The 21780-nt window shown below is 38.4% G+C and overlaps 1 long non-coding RNA gene across 1 annotated transcript in view; it reads left to right on the top strand.

Moving 5' to 3' along the window:
* Positions 1-6741, top strand: part of LOC149128699 (uncharacterized) — a 76484-nt gene extending 69743 nt beyond the window's left edge. Inside the window, exons 3-4 of the long non-coding RNA XR_016236616.1 lie at positions 5296-5378; positions 5760-6741. This is a non-coding gene — a long non-coding RNA (uncharacterized LOC149128699). The remainder of the gene's footprint in view (positions 1-5295; positions 5379-5759) is intronic.
* Positions 6742-21780: the final 15039 nt, after the last annotated feature.

The following is a 21780-nucleotide window of genomic DNA, read 5'->3' as shown; positions in this document are numbered from 1 at the left end:
GCCTCTGTTTGTGTCTTTACTCTGCTGTTTCCTTTTCCTGTCCAGAAACATTTTTTTATATAATCCCATTTGTCTATATGTTTGTTGCCTGAGCTTTTGAGTTCATTGCCAGGGTAACACCATGGCTTTCCCCACTAAGTTTTGTTCCAGGTTTTTTTCCCTTAATGTTTTGGGTCTTAGGTATAAATTTATTCCATTTTTAGTTGATTTTTGAATGTGGTGTGAGATAAGGGTTCAGTTTTACTCTTCTGGATGTTGTTATCCAGTTTTCCCATCACACTTTATTAGAGACTGTCCACTTCCCATTGTATGTCCTTGTTACCTTTGTCAAAAATCAATTGACTGTAAATATGTGGGTTCATGTCTGGGCTCTCTATTTTGTTTCATTGGTTGGTGTGTCTATTTTTATGTCAGTACTATGCTGTTTTAATTACTGTAGCTTTGAAATGTAGTTTAAAATCAGGTAGTGCGATGACCCAGCTCAGTATTTTCGCTCAATGTTTTCTTGACTGTGTAAGGTTTTTTTGTGAGTCCATGTGAAGTTTAGAATTATTTTTTCTATTTCTGTGAAAACTAATCTTGGGATTTTGGTAGGAATTGCATGGGTTTGTAGACAGCTTTATATATATATATATACACATATATACACATATATGTATATATATATACATATATATATGTATGTATATACATATATATACGTGTATATATACATATATGTATATATATATACACAACACGCATGTACATACATTTTAGGATATTAATTCTTCTACTAAATAAACAAGAGGGGCAGGCATTGTGGCACAGTGGATTAAGTTGATGCTTCCAATGCATCCCATATTGCAGTGTTGCCTTGCTTCAGATCCATCTTTGCTAATACATCCCTGGAGGTAGCAGATGAAGGCTTGAGTACCTGGAGCCATGCCATTCACATGGAAGATTTGGATTCCTGGTTTAGCCCCGGCCATGTCCTGGATGTTGCAGGCATTCAGGGAATGAACAAAGTGCATGGAAGATCTGCCTCTGTGTCTCTCTGCCTTTCAAATAGATGAAGATAAATTAACATTTAAAGATTAAAAAGGGAGCATTTATGTCTTCTTCAATATCATTAATGTTTTATACTTTTCAGTGTACTCATATTTCACCTCCTTAGTTAAATATATTTCTATATATTTCATTTTTATATGGTCTTCTTGATTGGTTTTTTGGAGAGTTCATTGTTCATGTGTAGCAGTGCTACTGATCTTTGTATGTTGATTTTGTATCCTCTAACTTTACTATATTTACTTATTTGGTCTAACTGGGTGTTGGTGAAATCTTTATGGTTTATACCATCTGTAAACAGAGACAGTGACTCATCCTTAAAACCAGGGATAAGTCCTACTTCAAAATGATGAATTGTCCTTTAGGTATGCTGTTGAATTCAGTGTGCGAGTTTTGCTTCTATGTTCATAAGGGCTATTGATCTGTGATTTTCTTTTATTCTAAAGTTCTTGTATGGCTTTGATATCAGGATACTTCTGTATCTCCTTTTAGATCTTTTGGAAGATTATGGGCAGGATTGGTATTAGTTCTTCTTTAAATGCATGGTAAACATGTTTGGCAGATCCTGGGCTTTTTATTGATAGGAGACTTTATTACTAATTCAGTCTCCTTACTTTGTATCAGACTCTTAATATTTTCTATTTCTTTATTTCTTCTTCTTTTTTTTTTTTTTTTTTGACAGGCAGAGTGGACAGTGAGAGAGAGAGAGACAGAGAAAGGTCTTCCTTTTGCCGTTGGTTCACCCTCCAATGGCTGCTGCAGCCAGCGCACCACGCTGATCCGAAGCCAGGAGCCAGGTGCTCCTCCTGGTCTCCCATGGGGTGCAGGGCCCAAGCACTTGGGCCATCCTCCACTGCACTCCCGGGCCACAGCAAAGAGCTGGCCTGGAAGAGGGGCAACCGGGACAGAATCCGGCGCCCCGACCGGGACTAGAACCCAGTGTGCCGGCACTGCAAGGTGGAGGATTAGCCTAGTGAGCCACAGCGCCGGCTAATATTTTCTATTTCTTTACGATTCTGTCCTGGTAGGTGATATATTTCTAGAAACGTAACTGTCTTCTTGGTTATCTAATTTGAAATACAGTTATTCATAGTAATCTCTTATGATCCTTTGTATTTCTGTGGTATCAGTTACAAGATCTCTTGCTTTCTTCTCTCTCTTCTTCGGCCAGTTGTTTGTTGATTGTATTTTTCTTTTTAAGAAATGGGCTCTCAGCCGGCAACGCGGCTCACTAGGCTAATCCTCCACCTTGCGGCGCCAGCACACAGGGTTCTAGTCCCGGTCGGGGCGCCGGATTCTGTCCCGGTTGCCCCTCTTCCAGGCCAGCTCTCTGCTGTGGCCAGGGAGTGAGGGAGTGCAGTGGAGGATGGCCCAAGTGCTTGGGCCCTGCACCCCATGGGAGACCAGGAAAAGCACCTGGCTCCTGGCTCCTGCCATCAGATCAGCGCAGTGCGCCGGCTGCAGCGCGCCGGCCGCAGCGGCCATTGGAGGGTGAACCAACGGCAAAGGAAGACCTTTCTCTCTGTCTCTCTCTCTCTCACTGTCCACTCTGCCTGTCAAAAAAAAAAAAAAAAAAAAAAAAAGAAATGGGCTCTCATTGATTTATATTGTTTCTGATCTCTGTCATTTCTTTCTGCTCAAGTTTTATTTCCTTTCTCCTACTTAGTTTTGACTTAGTTTGTGTTTATTTTTCTAGCTCCTTAAGGTTTAAGAATTGAGGTTTAACAGTAGACTATTTGTTAGTGATATTTCTTCTCTCTGTCATTATGATTTATTGCTATTAATTTCCTTCTTGGAACTGCTTTTGCTGGATCCTCTAAATATGGTATGTTTTGTTTCCATTATTGTTTATCTCATATATTTTTAAATATTGGCCTTTTTTTCTTTGAGTTATTGGTGTGTAAGAGCATGTTCTATATTTTTACATATTTTTGAATTTTCCAAGATTTTTCCTGTTACTGATTTCTTGCTTCATACCATTATGAGGATACTTCATATTATTTTAATCCTTCCTCTTATATTTATTTGGGTTTGGTTTATGTCTTAGCATGTGATATATGCTTGAGAAGAATCTGTATTCTGTTGCTAGAGTTGTCTATTTATGTTTGTTGGGTTCATTTGGTTTATATTTTAAGCCCAATGTTTCCATATTAATGTTCTGCATGAATTATCTGTCTATTACTCAGAGTGGGATATTGAGTTTCTATTACTACTGAATTGCAGTTATCTTTCTCCCCTCAGATCCTTCAATATGTACTTTACATGTGTACATGCTCTGTTGTTGAGGGCATATATAATTGTAATAGTTATGTACCTTTGAATTGACCCCCCCTTATCATTATGTGATATCCTTATTTGTCTGTTCTTAGAGATTTTGTGTTAAAGTCAATTTTGTCTGAAATAATTTTAATAAAACTTTGTTTTATTTTGTTTTACATTTCTGTGTAAAATCTTTTTCCATCTCCTTCACTTTCCCTCATAGGGAGTTGTTTCTTATAGACAGCATATAGCTGGATCTTGATTTCTTATTCATTTTACTGTTCTTGTCTTGTAATGTTTTATATTACAAGTACTTATTGATAAATAATAACTTAATTCTGACATTTTCTCATGTTTTCTGATCATTTTATAAAATGTTTTACTTCCCTATGCCTCTCTTGCTTTCTTCCTTTGCAATTTGACAATATTCTTTAGTGATATCTTGAATCCCTCTATTTATAATATATGCATCTGCTATAGATTTTTTTACTTTGCAGTTATCATCAATATTCCTGTAGTAGCTGATACTTACACAAGACTACTTCAAACAACAGCAAAGAACAAAAATAACTAGTTAACTTTGGTAGTTATAATTTGTTAACTTTTGTAGAAATAGCAACTTTATCTTTTTCCATGTCCTTCACGTTTGTTTTTGATCTTAACATTTACATCTTTTTAAAAGTTGTGTCTTTGTAAAAGATTTTTATTTTAACCCTTGTACCATAGTAAAGTTGCTTTACATACCACCATTATTGTCCTAGAGTATTTTAAATGTTATTCTTTATTGCCATTGAATTTTGTGCTTTCATGTAGTTTATGTTTCTAATTAGCAACCTTTATTTCAGCATAAAGAACTGCCTTTCACAGTTCCTATAAGCAGACCTAGTGGTGATAAACACGTTTAACTTTTTTTCTTTTTTCATCTGGGAACATTTTATTTGTCCATCATTTCTGAAGGACAGCTTTGCTGCGTAGAGCATTTTTCTTCAATAGTGTCTTCCTTCCTTCCTTCCTTCCTTCCTTCCTTCCTTCCTTCCTTCCTTCCTTCCTTCCTTCCTTCCTTCTTTCCTTCCTTCCTCCCTCCCTCCCTCCCTCCCATTCTTCCCTCCCCTTCCTCTCCTTCCTTCCTCTCCTCCCCTCTCCCCTCCCCTTTCTCCTCCCCTGTCTCCTCCTTTCCTCCCCTTCCTTCTCCCCTCCCCTTCTTCCCTCTTCTTCCCTCCTACCCTCTCTCCTCCTCTTCCATTCTTCTCTTCTTAAGTGCTTTGAAAATATTGTCTTATTCTCTTTTTGACCTGCAGGGTTTCTGCTGAGAAATCTACTGAAAGCTGTATTGAGGATCTCTTGTGTGTGTGATATATTTCTTATTTCTTGTTTCAGAATTTTTTATCATTAATTATTCATAGTTTCCTTTTTATCTGTCTTTGTAAACCCCTCTTTAGCGTGACTTTGATTTGAGATCTCTGTGCTTGTTCTATCTGAATTTTGGTATCTTTCCTTAGATTTGGAATGTTTTCAGCTACTATAACTTAAAAATATGATTTCTGAACCTCTATTTTCATTTGAAATTGTTATTAAACATGTTTATTTATTTATTTGAGAAACAGAAAAAACACACAGAGCACACTCCTAGCTGTTTCCTCGTACCCTGAATTCTCATAACAGCACATGTTTTGAAATTCTCTAATAGTCTGTGTTCCAAAGAGCATACTTTATCAATATTTCTAGTCCTCATACATAGAAAAGGCATCACCAAATAAACTCATAAAATGTATGTCCTCCTCAGAGAACTATATCTGAATTTTTATTATTGTGTCTGGGTGTTCTACTTTGTGGATGTTTGCTTTTCATCTTGTTAATCTTTGATCTATTTGTGTGGCTCATCATTTTAGACATTATGAATCTCTGTTTTCAAAAAATATTTTAAATAGCACTCTTTACGAGAAGTAGTACCATGCAAGTTTTTCTTTTCTTCTACTTTATTTTGAACAGTTAAGGTGCTTGTGTCCCATATCTGCATTTCGAGACTCAACTCCTGATTCCAGATTTCCACCAATGCAGATCCTGAGAAGGTGGTGAGTCAAGTATTTGAGTCCTTGCCTGCCACCTACATAGGAGACTTGGATTGAGTTCCTAGCCTCTGCATTTGGCCCTGGTCCAGCCTCAGCTTTTGTGTGAATTCTGGGAGAAAGAGACTTTATATAGGGAGTTGTCTTCATGAAATGGAAAGAACCCAAATTTAGCCTCTGCATAGCACTGTATTTGACTCTTGACTATTATTTACTAACAGTGTGAATTTGAGAGCAAAGTTCTTGGACTATTTCCTCTGTGAAATGGGAATAGTGAACCTTATCTTCCCAAGTATATTGTTGTATTCAATGAGGTAATTGAAATAAAACCTTTAGTACACAGATGAATGAAATCTCAGTCATCTCTTCTTGTTCCTGTTTTTACAGGTTCATTAAAGGCAAGTGGAAGAAGAGTGATGAGAAACTTAGAACTGAATTTTAAGAAAAGTCGAACAAAGTACAGGATTTCAAGTAATGAGCGCAGTGGCAAAGGGAGCACTCTAGGAACACTGAAGGGGTAGAGCTCATTTTGTACATGTCATATTTGGGAAACAGTCAAGACAATGATTGGCTTAGTTTCATCTGAATATTAAGGTCCTACTGTGGAATAATAAAATAATAGTTTGAGGCTGGATTATTTTTTCTTTTAATTGGTAGTCCAAGGAACTTGCACTTGGTATTTGAGGAAGCATTGAATGTTTTTTGACAAGCTTTGACATGGTCAGTGTTGAGCTTTGAATAGTGCAATGTGGCAGGAAGGTTCATGTTGCCCTGAAAAATCTAGAAGCAAGCAGTTGTCGCTCCCCCTCTTCATGGAGGAACGACACAAGACTCTGCCTAGGCTTCATATCCGAGTCACGGCACCATTATGTCGCTCCCCGTCTTCGTGGAGGAACGACACAGGACCCTGCGCTGTTCTTTTGTCTGCTCGGCCCTCCCCGGGTTTGCTGATGGTTCTTCCCGGGTTGGCTACCGACCCTTCCACCTCCGTAGAAGGGCGGTTCCCCCTAGCCACTTTCCCCACTTCCGCGGGGGAGCGGCACACTGCCGGCCGGCTCTCTCGGGGGCTGCACAGGTGTTCCTTCAGATAGATGTTCCTTCAGATAGATGTTCCTGGTGCATGTTGTCTCTCTCCTCCTTTATAGTCCTCTTCCACCAATCGCAACTCTGCTACCCACACGCCGAGTACGCTGCTCTCCTCCAATCAGGAGCAAGATCAGCTCCTGCAGCTCAGTCAATCAAATTGGCGAGAGGCAGCTGCGTAGAAGTTGTTACTCCCTTCTCAGCGCCATATTGTGGGAGAGCAGATGCATAGAATAAGTCTTAATTCCAGTAACTTAGTCTAGTCCGAGTTGCTCCCCACAAGCAGTGTCTGTGGATCCTCCACCCAGTAGGTATTCCTCACTCTTTTATAGGACACTTTGGGGCATAAAGGTTATGCCACAGCTTAAAAAGGAAACAGAAGACAAATAATGAAAAAGCATCCATATTTTCATTCCCCCTTTGAAGAAAAGCATGGCAATATTTAGAATGGGACAGTGTATTATAAGCTGAAGTCATAGTGGCTCTTCCAAAAGTGGTCCTTGAAAGTGGGGAGCAGCTGAAGTGATAAAACTGCCCAGACCCTAAGAATACACAAAGGGAAAGCCTACAGAATCTTGCATTCCTAATGATACCATGGAACTGTCAGCCCTGTTTTGATGGGAGAGAAAAATAGTTCTATTTGTTTACCCAAATGGGGCATATATGGCTCAATTTTGTGCTGCATGCAACTGAATTCAGTCTGTAACTGATGTGAGCACCAATTAGCAAATTTTACAACTGTGAGAGGCAAATAAGCAATAGGAAGTTGGACCATGGTGGGGACAGCATTAGTTAAAATGGAAAAGAATGAGAAATAGGAGGTACAATTGGGTGATAGAATTATAAAACAATTATTAACTGGATGTGTGTATGGAGGGAAAGGAAGCAATGCAATATGACTAGGACTTAAGCCTGGGTGACCAGGAAAATGGTGGCATTATTTATGTACTGGAGCTAGTGATAAGAGAAGATAGTTCAAGTGATAAGTAAATGCAAATAAATTTATTTAGACAAACTGGTAGAAAGGAAAAAGTAGTGGAGAGTTAAGGGAAATATTATCAGCCCTTAGGGTTTCTGTTCTTCCCCAACAGAAAACAGGCCACACTGACTGCTAAGAACTGTCGAACACGAGTTTCAACTACAATTGGAAAATGTATAACCATTTCCTCTGGGCAAAGTGGCTAGAAATATGGCTTGCTGAGCAACGGTGCAGGTCTGCTCTGAGAGCAGAATGTGGGCTCGGTGACCTCTGGATGTGCTTTATAGCTCTGTGATTCTATAATTATCTTAGGCTTCAAATCACTTTCTAGGGAACAGCAAATAATTCTTACTAATAAAACACAATTTGAAACTTGGAACTGAAATTACACATTTTCAATAAAGTGTTGTAATAAAAATAGTGACTGGAGACTCCCCCTAGGAAGAAAAGAGCTAAATATGTCGGTTGGCCACTCGTGCAAGACAAAACTTGAGTCTGCGTTGATTCATCACGCAGAAGATGTGAATGCTGCATATATGTATTTAATATAAACCTGACAGCAAATGAAAGAACTAAAAGGACATTATTATTTGACCGTGGAATCTGCACTTAACATCAATAACTGCTCTAAAGTTTAAATTCTGCATCAACCCCACTGAGAAAGTGCTGCTTGATTGTAGTTCTTGCATGAAACCTCTTTATTGGTTCTGTGGATTGAAATCCATCTCTGGGCTCTTGTATAATTTTGCCAACAATAAAAGACCAAGGCTATTGGAAAAGGTAGCAAGATAGTGGGAAATCTCATAGCAGTAAAAGTTACCATAAGTTCCCACAGATGCAGAAGAGCAGTAATTAGGACAATTTTCATTTTCAGAGGAGGCTTTAAGCAAATGACAGAGAAGAATTATTAACATGAATGATCTATGGTACAGTTATTGTTTTCTTAAAAAATGTATTTCCTACAGAAGCATAGCCCTTGTGATCAGAAATGTTAGGGTCATATAAATAATAAAGTACAGGGATTTGTAAACTGTCCTGAGGAAGTAAGTGTTCTCCAAAAAATTATCCCAAAGTAAGATAAATTTGAGACATTCTTTCTAAACAAAAACACTAAGTTTCTTTCTTATAGTGCTTGTCAAAACCTTAATCAAATTCCATGATCTACCAAGAAAGGAAATAGAGGAAGCTGCCCTCACAAAAAGCTACATCTTGGAATTATTTTTATGAGATTGTTAGGGATAGAATGTGATTTTTATGTTTAAGCTTTGTGGCTTGACAGTGTTCAGATGAGAAAACTGAGGCTCAAGAATATGTAAAATAACTTGTAGCCAGTTGATGTGGATGATTTTTGCTTATCTTCTCCACTTGGAGAATTGCTTCTCCATAACATCCCTCTCATTTTTAATAGCTACAGTTGTGGCCCAGTCATTTCAGTTTATCACCTTCTTCTCATCACAGAGTAGTGCGTCTCAGTGGGCACCTGAATCAGATTGGTCTGATTGAGTTTTTCATTGGGAATTTGGCACTGGTATCAAGAAATTCAGTCTCTCCATCTCTGTAAGGCTAGAAGTATGTAAGGTGTCAGTGATAGTTTTAGTTTATGTGAATCAAAGAGGTGAAGGAAGAAGTGAGGCCAGTCTGGAAACAGAAAAAAAAATCAAAACAGAAAAACCCACAAATGCTTAGGGAGAGAGAGAGAGACAGCACTCTGGAAGTGTTTTAGGTTCCCCTTTACACTGTGTTCAGCTTCTTGCCTCCCAGTGGGGTTCTTTCTTAAAGCTCAGTTGATGTTTTGGTTCAAGGCCAAAGACTTCTTTTAATTGGCAGTCCAAGGAACTTGCACTTGGTATTGGGGAAGCAGTGAATGTTTTTTGACAAGCTTTGACACGGTCAGTGTAGCTTTGAGTACCGCAATGTGCCAGGAAGGTTCATGTTGCCCTGAAAAATCTAGAAGCAAGGATTAAAAAACAACAACAACAACAACAACAACAAATGGATCAACCCCATTTGAAGACTGGCAGGGTGGTTTCATCTTCCTTAGCCATTTTGCTCTTCTCAGGACTTCAGGTGATTGGATGAGGCCCCTGCACATTGTGGAGGGCAAACTGCTTTACTTACTCTGCTGTTTCAAATGCTAATTTCCCGCCCAAAACACAAGAATACTCACTCATGGGAATATCCAGGATGTTTGACCAAATAGCTTGGCACCCAGTGATCCAATCAGGTTGACAGATAAAATTAACCATCACAGGAGACTGCACAGGCAGCTAGCAGTGTCTCCATAGAGGTAAAGAACATCATTATATAACTTTTTGGGTGTTTTTAGTAGTGGTATGTTTGCAAAAATGGATTATTGGTTTAAATGATGGGAAATATTCTTAATGATTTTGATATAAAATTTCCAAATGCTTTCATAAAATATGTGGACACTTTGCAGAGTCTCTACCAATATTGTAGAATATATGTGTCCTGAATTAGCCTCAATATTATGGTTTTTTTAAAGTTGCTTATTTTGGGAGCCTGCAGTGTGGTACAGCAGGTAAAGCTGCTGCCTGCAATGCCAGCATACCATATTGGCACTGGTTCATGTCTTGACTACTCTACTTCTGATCCAGCTCCCAGCTAATGGCCTGGGAGAGTAGTAGAAGATGGCCTAGGTGCTTGGGCTCCTGCACCCATGTGAGAGATCAAGATGAGGCTCCTGGCTTCACCCTCTCCATTGGGGATAGTTTTGGGGAATGAACCAGCAGATGGAATCTCTCCCTCCCTCCCTTCCTCCCTCCCGCTCTCTTTATCTCCCTCCTTTCTCTCTCTCTCTCTCTCTTTCAAATAAATCTCTTAAGAAATAGCTTATGTTTTAGGTATAATGTTAGTATTCTAATTTTTATTTTATGATAAATATACTTTCCTCATATTTGTCCATCTCATATTTGCATTTCCTTATTTTGTGTTTTTTAAAATGATTATTTTTTTACTTGAAAGGCAGAGTTACGAAGAGAAAAAGAGAAGGAGAGATCTTCCATCCGCTAATTCACTCCCCAAATGACCTCAACAGCCTGGCCTGGGCCAGGCTAGAGCTAGGCACCTGGAGCTTCATCCAGGTCTCCCACATTAGCGGGGAGCTGGATTGGAAGTGGAGCGACTAGAACTTAACCAGCAGCCGTTTGAGATACCGGCGCTGTAGGCAGTTGTTTAGCCCACAGCTCCATAGCACCATCCCCATTTTTTGTGTATTTCTATAATTAGCAGTGCTTTTAAGTATTTTATAGATTCTATCAATTTGTATATATTTCTGAATTCTTCTAGCCTTTCCCTTTTTTGTCCGACTTTTCTACTGAATCAATTCTTTCTTCTGAATTGATTGGACAATGAAGCTCAGTAGCACGATGATTTTATTTTTTCTTTAATAGCATTGACTGGTCAATTGATTTGTTGGCCTGACATAGAACAGCAAATAAACATTTTTTGCTTTGGAGAAGCTGATTAAAAAGCTGTTCATTGCCATTTAGGAAGAAGAATTTCCCAAGAGAATAGAAACGGTTTGATATTTACATTTTTGATTTTACTTTAAATCGTTAATTATAGTACAAAAAATAGGGTTAGAACCAATTGGAAGAGTTTCCTTAATTCTTGAACATTTATAAGTGTACCCTAAATAACGGAAAGGGTACTAGAAGGCTTGGTTGCTGATTATGAGCTTGGTCAGGCATGGTCCAGCTCTGTTTGACAATGTTACTTGAAAAAGATCATCATTTTAGCATCAGTACTAATCTTACCACTTTTTGATCTTCTTTTGCCACCTAAAGGATTTACAAATTCTAGTCTATGTCCAGGCAAAGTTTGTCACATGTAATTCGCAAATTCAATATGTGAATCAACCAGATATTTCTAGGCCTAAAAAGAGCCCCTTCCCTATGGTTGAGAAAACATAGCTTCATTTTTTTTTTTTTTTTCTGGACTCCAGAGTAGCTTGTGAGTTAAGAGACAGCAAACCTAAGTCCAGGGAATTAAGAGAACAGAATAGAAATTTTTGTCAGAACTTAACTAAATTTAGTACTGATCTCTTGAGAAAGAAAGAGGGAAGAAAACCTAATTCAACACCCAATTATTTTTTAAAAAAAAAAAAGGATCTAAAGACATAGCAGGAAATTAGACCAGTTGGTTTGACATCAGTTAAGTCTCAGAGCATTTTAAAAAGATCAAATGCTGGAACATTTAAAAAGCACAGCTTGATAGCAGTCAATTAAGGTGGCCTCAGGATGTGGCCAGGAGATTTCAGTAATTTGTGTGTGTACAGCATTGGATGAAAATTCTAAAAGGCATTGCCCTAAGAATCAAGAAAAACATAGTAAAAGTCATCAAGTAGGATATGGCTATTTGACATAGCCCTTTTCTTGATTTTTTTTACTTAATTGCTGAAGCATGAAATCCTGGGAATCCATAGAGCCTGGCAAATTGAATTAATAGTTGAGTAAACTTGGGTATAAGTCAAATTCAATTTCAAATCCTCAGCAACGCGATTTTGTGTTCAGATCCTTGTTATTCAGTGCTGCTAAGATTTTAGGGGTAAAAGGATCTTATTCAGGCATAATCAACTGGGCACGTGCTTCTCAAAGTGTGCTCTTGGGCCATTGCTTACATAAAATGTCTTCCTCAGGATAAGTAGAGAACTTGAGTGTTCAGAAACTTTTATAGCCTTTGTGACTAAGTACTTTCCTGAAAACATAGGCTTGACCTTTTTTTATATCTTGTTAATTTCAGCCTTAGCAATTAATTTTATTGTGTTTTACAAAATTACAGGTACATGTCTTATTGAAATAAAAAATAGTAATAAAAAAGGGCCGGCGCCACGCCTCAATAGGCTAATCCTCCACCTAGCGGCGCTGGCACACTGGGTTCTAGTCCCAGTCGGGGTGCCGGATTCTTTCCCGGTTGCCCCTCTTCCAGGCCAGCTCTCTGCTGTGGCCAGGGAGTGCAGTGGAGGATGGCCGAAGTCCTTGGGCCCTGCACCCCATGGGAGACCAGGAGAAGCACCTGGCTCCTGCCTTCGGATCAGCGCCGGCCGCGGCGGCCATTGGAGGGTGAACCAATGGCAAAGGAAGACCTTTCTCTCTGTCTCTCTCTCTCACTATCCACTCTGCCTGTCAAAAAAATAAAAAATAAAAAAAATAAAAAAAGTCTGAGAAGTACACATTGACATTTTTCTTAAAGAAATGAAGAAATGTAATTTAAAGCATAATGTGTGCTGTGTTATTAGAAAATACTATCCTGTTTTTTTCTTAGTGAAAAAACGTCAAGCATAATTATCTCAAGCATATCTATCAAATGGATTTCAGAAACAGCCAGTTGAAGAAACTTAGTGGATTGAAAGATCAGAGGATCTAAAAAATGTCTTTTGCAATGAGCTATGGCTATCAGACTATAGTGTGTTGAAAAGTAAGTTGGATCTTTGTTATGGGTTTTCAGGCCCTCCCTGATTAGAAGTATACATCCATGTGATTTTGCATTTTCTACCACTAAATATCAAGTGTGTTACCCTATCATGTAGAATTGGGGCATCAGCAAATGACTTGTGTTGACTATCAGAATATGGGCACAAGTAAATATGGCCAGCAGAATATAAGCACAAGTGTACCAGCCTCTGGGACAGAGCTTTAAATGCATTGGGGATTTCATTTTGAGGAGAGTGCGCTGCAGCTGTCTGCTGTCCCTGGGGCATAGGTCTTAGAATGAGATATGTGGAGCAGAACTAAACCTGACCCATAGTTTAGAGATAAGCCAGCTAAACTTTAGCCTGGAGTTTAGTCATCCCAGCCAACCCCCAGACCTCTAAGCCAGAAAAGTAACTGTTCATGGTTGTAAACCATCTAATTTTGAGGTCAGTTTGTTATGCAGCATTACTGCAGTGATAGGTGACCAGCACAGTTGAAGTATGATGCATTGTATGTCAACTGGTGGCATTCAGCTGGTCTTTTCAGCCTGGAAACTTCTTCTGAATGTTATTTTCACATATTCAGCTGCTTTTTTGACATGTCAACTTAGGTTTCTAATGGGCAACTTGAGTGTGACACATTGAAACCTTAAGTTTTGGTTCACCTACTGCCATCCACAACGTTGCCCACTTCTTGGTAAATGACAACTCTATCAGTTGCTTATACCACTGTCTTTGGACCCATCCTTGATTTCTTTCTTTCATATTCCACATCTGGGGGGCTGTGCAATAGTGTGATATACATCCTGAATCTGACCATGTCTCAACCAATCCATTGCTTCTTCCCTAAGTCACTCCCTTTAGCCATTCTTTTATTTCTCCGAGGTCTTTTCTCCATGATTGCACTAAGGATGATTCTGATGCAGGACTTGTCTTTGAGATCATCCTTTTCCAGATATCTACATGTGTTTTGCCTCCCTATTCCCTTCAGGAATTCGCTCACATATCAGTGTTATTATGGATAGAATAGTAACTACTATTACATCACTTGTTCTGCTCATCTGTACTTTATTCTTGATCTTGGCACGCATTATCTAGCATGTTTCATATTTACATGCTTATTGTCTTCCTTCTTGTACCAGAATTAATGGAAGCTCTCTGACAATAGGACTGTAATATGCATGGCCATATCCCCTACATTAAGAACACCCAGCACATAGAAGGCACATGGTGAATATGTGCTGGTGAACGAATGGACTTAGTATGGCCCTGTTAGGCCTTGGAATTGTTAAGTGTGAGTCAGGTATTTAAATACTGACTGAAGAGTGTAAAAGTAAAGGAAGACCCAATTTCCTATTTTTAGCAGAATGTACTTGTTGGCCAAATAGGCAGAATAATCTTTAGTTATAGGTCTTAAAGAATAAAAGCACTTAGTTAGATTTAGTAGTGGTGGGTGGGTGCATTTTTATTTTAATATAGAAGACATTAACATTATATTCAGTGTTTTTAATTTGTATGATATGATTTCTTTAAGAATTTTTAGTTTGTTTTTGAGCCAGGTCATTTGTAGAGCTTGCTCAAAGATGGAGGGTGAGAAAGGATCAGGGGATTTTAGAACTGGGAAGTCTATTTTTATTTCAAGAGAAAAATAATCTTTCCAGGAAAACTTTGGGGATCTGTGAGGAGACGAGGCTGGCCAGGTAGGAGGTGGGGACTGTCACTTGCAGGTTTTGCACACACTTACAGTTTTCTGGCATTTCGGCAGCCTACCGTTTTGGTGAGGATTCTATATGTTATTTTAGCAGCAAGATCTCTGCCAAGATCATGAAGGGAGTGCAAACTCCAGGAAATCTTGTAACAGAAGCAAAAATGTTGTCATCTGCTTGGATTTCAGACCTGCAAAACTGCAGCATACCTAGACCCAAGCCCTACCACGGATGGTAATTCGGAGACTTCTGTCAAGAGTTCCTGCTCAGAGGTGACAGAACTCTAATATCATTTTACAATCTCCTCCTCTGGATGAGCCTTCGAGTCTTATCAATACTTTATTTTTGTAATATTGAGTTTTCCACAAGACTGTGTGCACAACTAAATATATTATTAGAAAAAGAAAAAATTAAGGGAAGAAAGATACTATGTTTTTAGCAAACTCAAATCTCTTCACTTTATTCTGACTTTGTTTTCAGGGAACAAGTAAGACCTGTATAATTAGTTTTCCCTGAGGGGGAAGGGGGACAGACTTACATAACACATGTTAAATAATGATGATGTGCCAGGCGCTATTCTAAGAGTGTCACATATGCTTTCTATATATGAAGTTTGCGTTTTACGCATAACCTCTTTTAAGGATTAGAGTGCTGTATTTTGGAGTCACATATTCCCAGTATTTCAGAGAGAAAAGCAAGTGTACCTTGACTTGCTATCTGAGACCCAGAAATGTTTGGTATTTTTCCCAGCACTGCAGAGCAAGTATGGAGCATGGTAAGGACAAATATTGGACACTCGTTCAGGATTAAAGCTTTCCTGGAATTATCCATTGTTTCTGTAACTTCCATGGGTAATTTATATTCCGACATTAGAGCAATATTACAATATGAGTAGTTTTGTGTGATGAAGATTCAGGAAAACAATTTGTCCTCTTACATAAGAAACTGTAATTACTCAATAGCTTCACCTTAATTCTTTTTCCTTTTGGCATTATTTTATATTGCAGAATGCAAAGTGAGGACTGACTACATTCAGAAGGACTCTTCATAGGAAAATCTAGTACTGTAATGAGGGTACTTCAAAAAACTACATGGAAAGTGCAATGAGAAAATGATTTTATTTTTGTGCAGAAAAATTTTGAAATCCATGCATAGCTTTTTCATAATACACATATTCCAGGAGCTTCTTGAGGACCTCTTGAATAGGAGTATTTCAATTTTTTTTTTTTTTGCATCAGAATAAACTCAACTTTTAATTCTATTTTCCGTGAATAGTTTGAAAAGTCCTTGTATATTTCCTCAGTTTGGGGAGGTTAGAATAGTGAGGTGGAAATCTAAAACCTTGTTGGAAGTGTGTTTAGGCCTCTGGCCTGAACAGCTTGCTCCAATCTCACATGCATCGCGATTGTCCTTATCAACACCCAGTAGCAGAGTGATGCATATTTAACCTTGCTGTTTAATGCTCCTACACCAAGCATCTGGGAAGTGATAGCCCAGAATGGCTGTTGGTTCCTCAGCCACTTCACCAGATACAGCAGAAACATCTCCACCAGAAGTGAAAATGATGCTGTCACAGGCTGCCACCAGCCCATGAGATGTTTAAGGCTGGCTTACAGGAATGAAGAAACAAAGGGTTATTTTTTGCAGGATATTTTTTTAAAGAAAACTTTTATTTAATGAATATAAATTTCATTTATAAGTACAACGTTTGGATTATAGCAGTTCTTCCCCCCATACCCACCCTGCCACCCCCAAACCATCCCACCTCCTACTCTCTCTCCTATCCCATTCTTCATTAAGATTCATTTTTAATTATCTTTATATACAGAAGATCTACCCCTTACTAAGTAAAGATTTCTATAGTTTTCTGCAGGATATTTGAAAAAACAGATCATAGCTATTCCTCCAATGGAACTGCCACTTCTCTGACTTTTCCCTTTCCATCTGCTTCACCTATATAGGATCTTCATGCTGATGTTTCTTAGGTGCTACACAGTATTTGAAAATGAATTGAATCCCAAGAGTTTTCCTCTCTGTCCCCCCTCCCCACCCCATGCCCAGTAACTGCATTACTATTCCCTAGGGGTTGAGTGATTTATTATCCTGACCCTGCTGGTGAGATAAGCAAAAAACTAATCCAGAAGGAACAACTGTCTCTGTTTCTTTGAGTGATGGGGAGAAAATTTTAAATAATGGTTGATGTTTTTAAGAAATGTAGGGAGAACTAGAAAAGAAAAATGCTTTTTTTCCCTTTGACATTAGCTATGGGCTACTAGAAGTAGAAACTTCTGTTTTTGTTTTTCCTCTACACTCTGAAAATATGATCTTCATTTATGTTTGTTGGAAATTAAGCACTTTCATTAAGGAAATATATTAAGTTAGTAAATAATAGTCCTCTATAATGTTTTCACCTAAGTTTTATTTTCTTTTTTTTTTTTTCTTTGGTTTTTAACTTGTTTGGTCTCAGTTTTCTTAATTTGGGTTGAAGGGGATGAGTAAGTAGTTTCTAGTTTCATTTATGGATTCATTCAACAATGGTACTGATGATTTTATGTCAGGTGTGATGTTGGTGCTCAGAAAAACAGAGGTGGGAAAATAAACTTTGCCCATATGAAGAGGCCAGAATCCCTTCCTTATTCAAACTCCTGCACTGTGGTGGGCAGCCATGGGGATATGATCTAGGGAGTGAAATTACAAAGAGGAGAGGACTGGCAAAATTCTGGGCTGGAGAGAGGTGGACCAGCAGGATGTATAACATAGAGTGAGACTGTAGAGTTCAGTGTGTATATTCAATAGTTTGAATCACATGTAAGACACGGAATGGAGAGACTCACAATAAACATTGAATTGATGTGTAGAAATGTAGAAAGAGAACACAGAGATTTTTGTAGCCTTAATCAAACTTGTCATTTCAAACAACCTAGACTGAATCATATCTTGGGGTTTTATGTTCTAAGTAACTAGATTTCTGAATGAAATGGATTATTTGATTTGAAATTACAAAAGCTCGTAGATTACTGAACCATTAAATTTTTAACTAATACCAATGATACAAAAAACATACCTCTGCAAACACTCATATTGAGGAGATGATTTAAAGGCATTTGACAACAAAAAGATCGAATGCTGACCACCTATCAGACTTAGGTGATTGAAGGTCATCTTGTAATGTATATAACATTGGCATGTGCCCACCCTTTGGTACTGAGACTCTACATTTAGGACTTTATTTTAAAGAAATAATTTATGTTCTTTGATTAATAAACAAGAGACTACTAAAAGGGTTACATGCCACAGTACAATAAAGTATTTGATGAAAAATAAAATGATAAGCCCCAAATACATTTATTGACATCAGCAGGTATCCTCATATTATTGCTAAATATAAAAAGCAAATTACAAACAGTATGTAGAGAAGTACCTTATTTTTAATATATCAGGGTACTTTATCTGATATATTAAAATGTCTTAAAATGTTCATGTGTATACACACAGACACAGAAAGCATGCTCACAAACTCAGATGTGGTTCACTTTATAATTTAAAATTTTTATTATCTGTGCTTTTGATATTTTTACAATGAGCAAATCATATTTTCAAAAATACTTCCAGTTACAATATTATTTAATAAAATTAATTGAAATTGAAAAAATCATTTTGTTGACTTGAAAGTCACATTGGCCGTTGGTATTGGGAAAAACCCAGAGCTTCCATGACTGCATTGCACATCTGAGTCACCTGTGCACATGTACATGTGACTCTGCAGGTGTAAGTTGGGGCCTGAGACTCTGCATGTAATGTAAGATTCCAGGTGTTGCCTGTGTTGCTAATTTTATACCACATTTATTAAAATTAAAATTAGAGGGAGGTTGAGAATGTTCTACTCCCATTCACTAATTCATTCCCCCAAATGCTTACAATAGCCAGGGCTGAACCAGGCTGAAGCCAAAAACCTGGACCTCAAGCCAGGTGTTCCACATGGATGGCAGGGGTTCAACTACTTGAGCCATTACCTGCTGCCTCCTACGTGCTTACTAACAGGAAGCTGGAAGCAGGAGCAGGGCTTCAATTTGAACCCAGGGCCACAATATGGGATGTAGGCGTTTCAAGATGCTGTATCAAATGCTCACCCATGGATCACATTTTAAATAGCAAATTCTTAAACTGTTAAAAGCCTATGTTTCAAGGTTTCTTTCATGTCTTTTATTGTGCATATTTTAGTATAGACAGAAAGATGCATGGAATAATGGAAGGTTTATGAGAAAAATTAACAATGAGGTTTTTGTGTAATGATTCTCTTAACTAATAAACAGATTACATTTCCATACTGACCAGAGATCCCCAGGTCTTTCTGAATTTATGTAGCTATCCTGGATATCTCAGTCTCCTAGTAGAGTTGTCCTCTCAAAGTAGAGTCTTATGCTACATAAGTTCTTGGGTGACCAACTTCATTTGATGCTTACCCTCTGTAAGTTTCTTGCCTTAGAGAATGCTTCTATGATAAAATAATCAGGGCTTCAATATCAACTCTTTATTGGTTTTCTAAGCTTACCTAAATTGTTACAGCATTTAACAAGTTTCTCTAGGTTCTTAATTCTAAAAAATGAGTAAAGCAGCAAATTTAGGCAAGGCAAGATTGAGAGATTTTCCCCAAGTGCCTCTGACTTCACTGCCACACAGTGCTCAAATTCAAACCTATTGAAATCCATCCCTTGTTCTTTTTTTAACTTTTATTTAGTAAATATAAATTTCCAAAGTACAGTTTATGGATTACAATGGCTTCCCCCCCCCCCCATAACAATGTTATATACACTCCCACTCGCACTCCTCCCATCTCCCGCTCCCTCTCCCATTCCATTCACATCAAGATTCATTTTCAATTCTCTTTATATACAGAAGATTGATTTAGTATATGTTAAGTAAAGATTTCATCAGTTTGCACCCACACAGAAACGTAAAGTGTAAAATACTGTTTCAGTACTAGTTGTTAGCATTACTTCACATTGGACAACACATTAAGGACAGATCCCACATGAGAAGTAAGTACACAGTGACTCCTGTTGTTGACTTAACAATTTGACACTCTTGTTTATGGCATCAGTAATCTCCCTAGGCTCTAGTCATGAGTTGCCAGGGCTATGGAAGTCTTTTGAGTTCGCCGACTTCGATCTTATTCAGACAAGGTCATAGTCAAAGTGGAAGTTCTCTCCTCCCTTCAGAGAAAGGTACCTCCTTCTTTGATGACCCCATTCTTTCCACTGGGATCTCACTCGCAGAGATCTTTCATTTAGGTCTTCTTTTTTGTTTTTGCTAGACTGTTGGATTTCCATGCCTAAAATACTCTCATGGGCTCTTCAGCCTTAAGGGCTGATTCAGAGGCCAGAGTGCTGTTTAGGACATCTGCCATTCTATGAGTCTGCTGTGTATACCTCTTCCCATGTTGGATCGTTCTCTCCCTTTTTGATTCTATCAGTTAGTATTAGCAGACACTAGTCTTGTTTGTGTGATCCCTGAAATCTATCCCTTATTCTAATTTATTACGCAACACAAGGTCTAGCAATTCAACTAAAGAGCTAATCCAATTTTTAAAATTACTAAATGGTCCTGTCAGCCTGTTTAATCAACCAATATAGCTGTTATATATTTATTATTTTTTATTGATGTAAGTGGTAAAGAAATTGGTGCTAACATTATTTATTCTGGAATCTAGGGAGCTGATATTAACCAAGAACAAAACTCTGTCAATATACCAAGCATGTATTTGTTATTAATTCATTTATATTATGTGGTCAATTTTGCTAGACCCTGAGTTGCTTTAATGCAAATTACTTCTTATGCAATTGATAGAGAAATGATGTCAGCATAGGAAGGTGTGCCCTAAGACTAATAATTATGTTCATGTGATGATATATTTTTGTAAAGTTTACTAGAATAAGGTATTTAATTTCTGTTGATTAACACCCTTACTGCCCTGTAAGACTTCTCTGTAAAAAAGCGATAATTGCAATTTGATGTTTGTTGCCATTGTGTTTATTTTTAAACTATTTATTTATTCATGAATGAATGAATGAATGAATGAGACTAAGAGAGCTCTCATCCATTGGTTCAGTCTCCAGATGTTTATGAATGTCAGGGCTGGGCTGGGCTGGGCTGAGCCAAAGTCAGAATCAAGGAACTCAAGCCAGGTCTTCCGTGTATGTGGCAGAGACCAAGTCACTTTGGCTATGCTGCCTCCCAGGATCTGTATTAGCAGGAAGCCAGAGTCATAAACCAGAGCCAGTATCAAACCCAGGTGCTCTGACGTGGAATGTGAGCATTTTAACTGCTAGGCTAAATTCTCATCCCAAGTTGGTGGCTTTGTAATGAGCAACCAGTGAGTTCTTGGGGCTGATGGATCATATCCAGAATATACCAACAGAAGCAATTCACTGAAAGCAAGAGCTACATTATTAAGAGTTAATGCTGGGCCGGTGCCACAGCTCAATAGGCTAATGCGGTGCTGGCACCCCAGGTTCTAGTCCCGGTCGGGGCGCTGGATTCTGTCCTGGTTGCTCCTCTTTCTGTCCAGCTCTTTGCTGTGGCCCGGGAGTGCAGTGGAGGATGGCCCAGGTCCTTGGGCCCTGCACCCACATGGGAGACCAGGAGAAGCACCTGGCTCCTGGCTTCGGATCAGCGCAGTACGCCAGCCGCAGCGCACTGGCCACAGCGGCCATTGGGGGGTGAACCAATGGCCAAAGGAAGACCTTTCTCTCTGTCTCTCTCTCTCACTGTCCACTCTGCCTGTCAAAAAAAAAAAAAAAAAAAAAGAGTTAATGCCTTGGCTCCTGAGTCATTCCTATAATCCAGTTAATGAAAAGAGGGAGATATATGTATATGCACACACACACACACACACATCTTTAGAGAACTAACCAAATTTCATGATGATTTGACACAAAAACAGTAAATGACATAGATAACTCATAATATGTTACTGGAGGAAGGACATCAAGAACTGACTTGTTAGTGAGTGTTAAAAATCCCTGTCATTCACTATCCAGGGAGGCTCAAAGTCCACAGTCTTGTAATCTTAAGACTTTGACAAGAAACTTGACACATATTTCCCCCAAATCAGCAATAAATCTAAACACAAGTAAAACATTACAATAAGTTGTAGAGCTGAAAAAAACTTTTCTAAGCTAACAATAAGAAAAAATAATGCGGTCAACT

Source organism: Oryctolagus cuniculus, chromosome 1, assembly GCF_051225735.1.
Source record: "Oryctolagus cuniculus isolate XC-2025 breed Fujian yellow rabbit chromosome 1, ASM5122573v1, whole genome shotgun sequence".
Taxonomy (NCBI): Eukaryota; Metazoa; Chordata; class Mammalia; order Lagomorpha; family Leporidae; genus Oryctolagus; species Oryctolagus cuniculus.
This window is presented reverse-complemented; position numbering and strand designations above follow the sequence as displayed.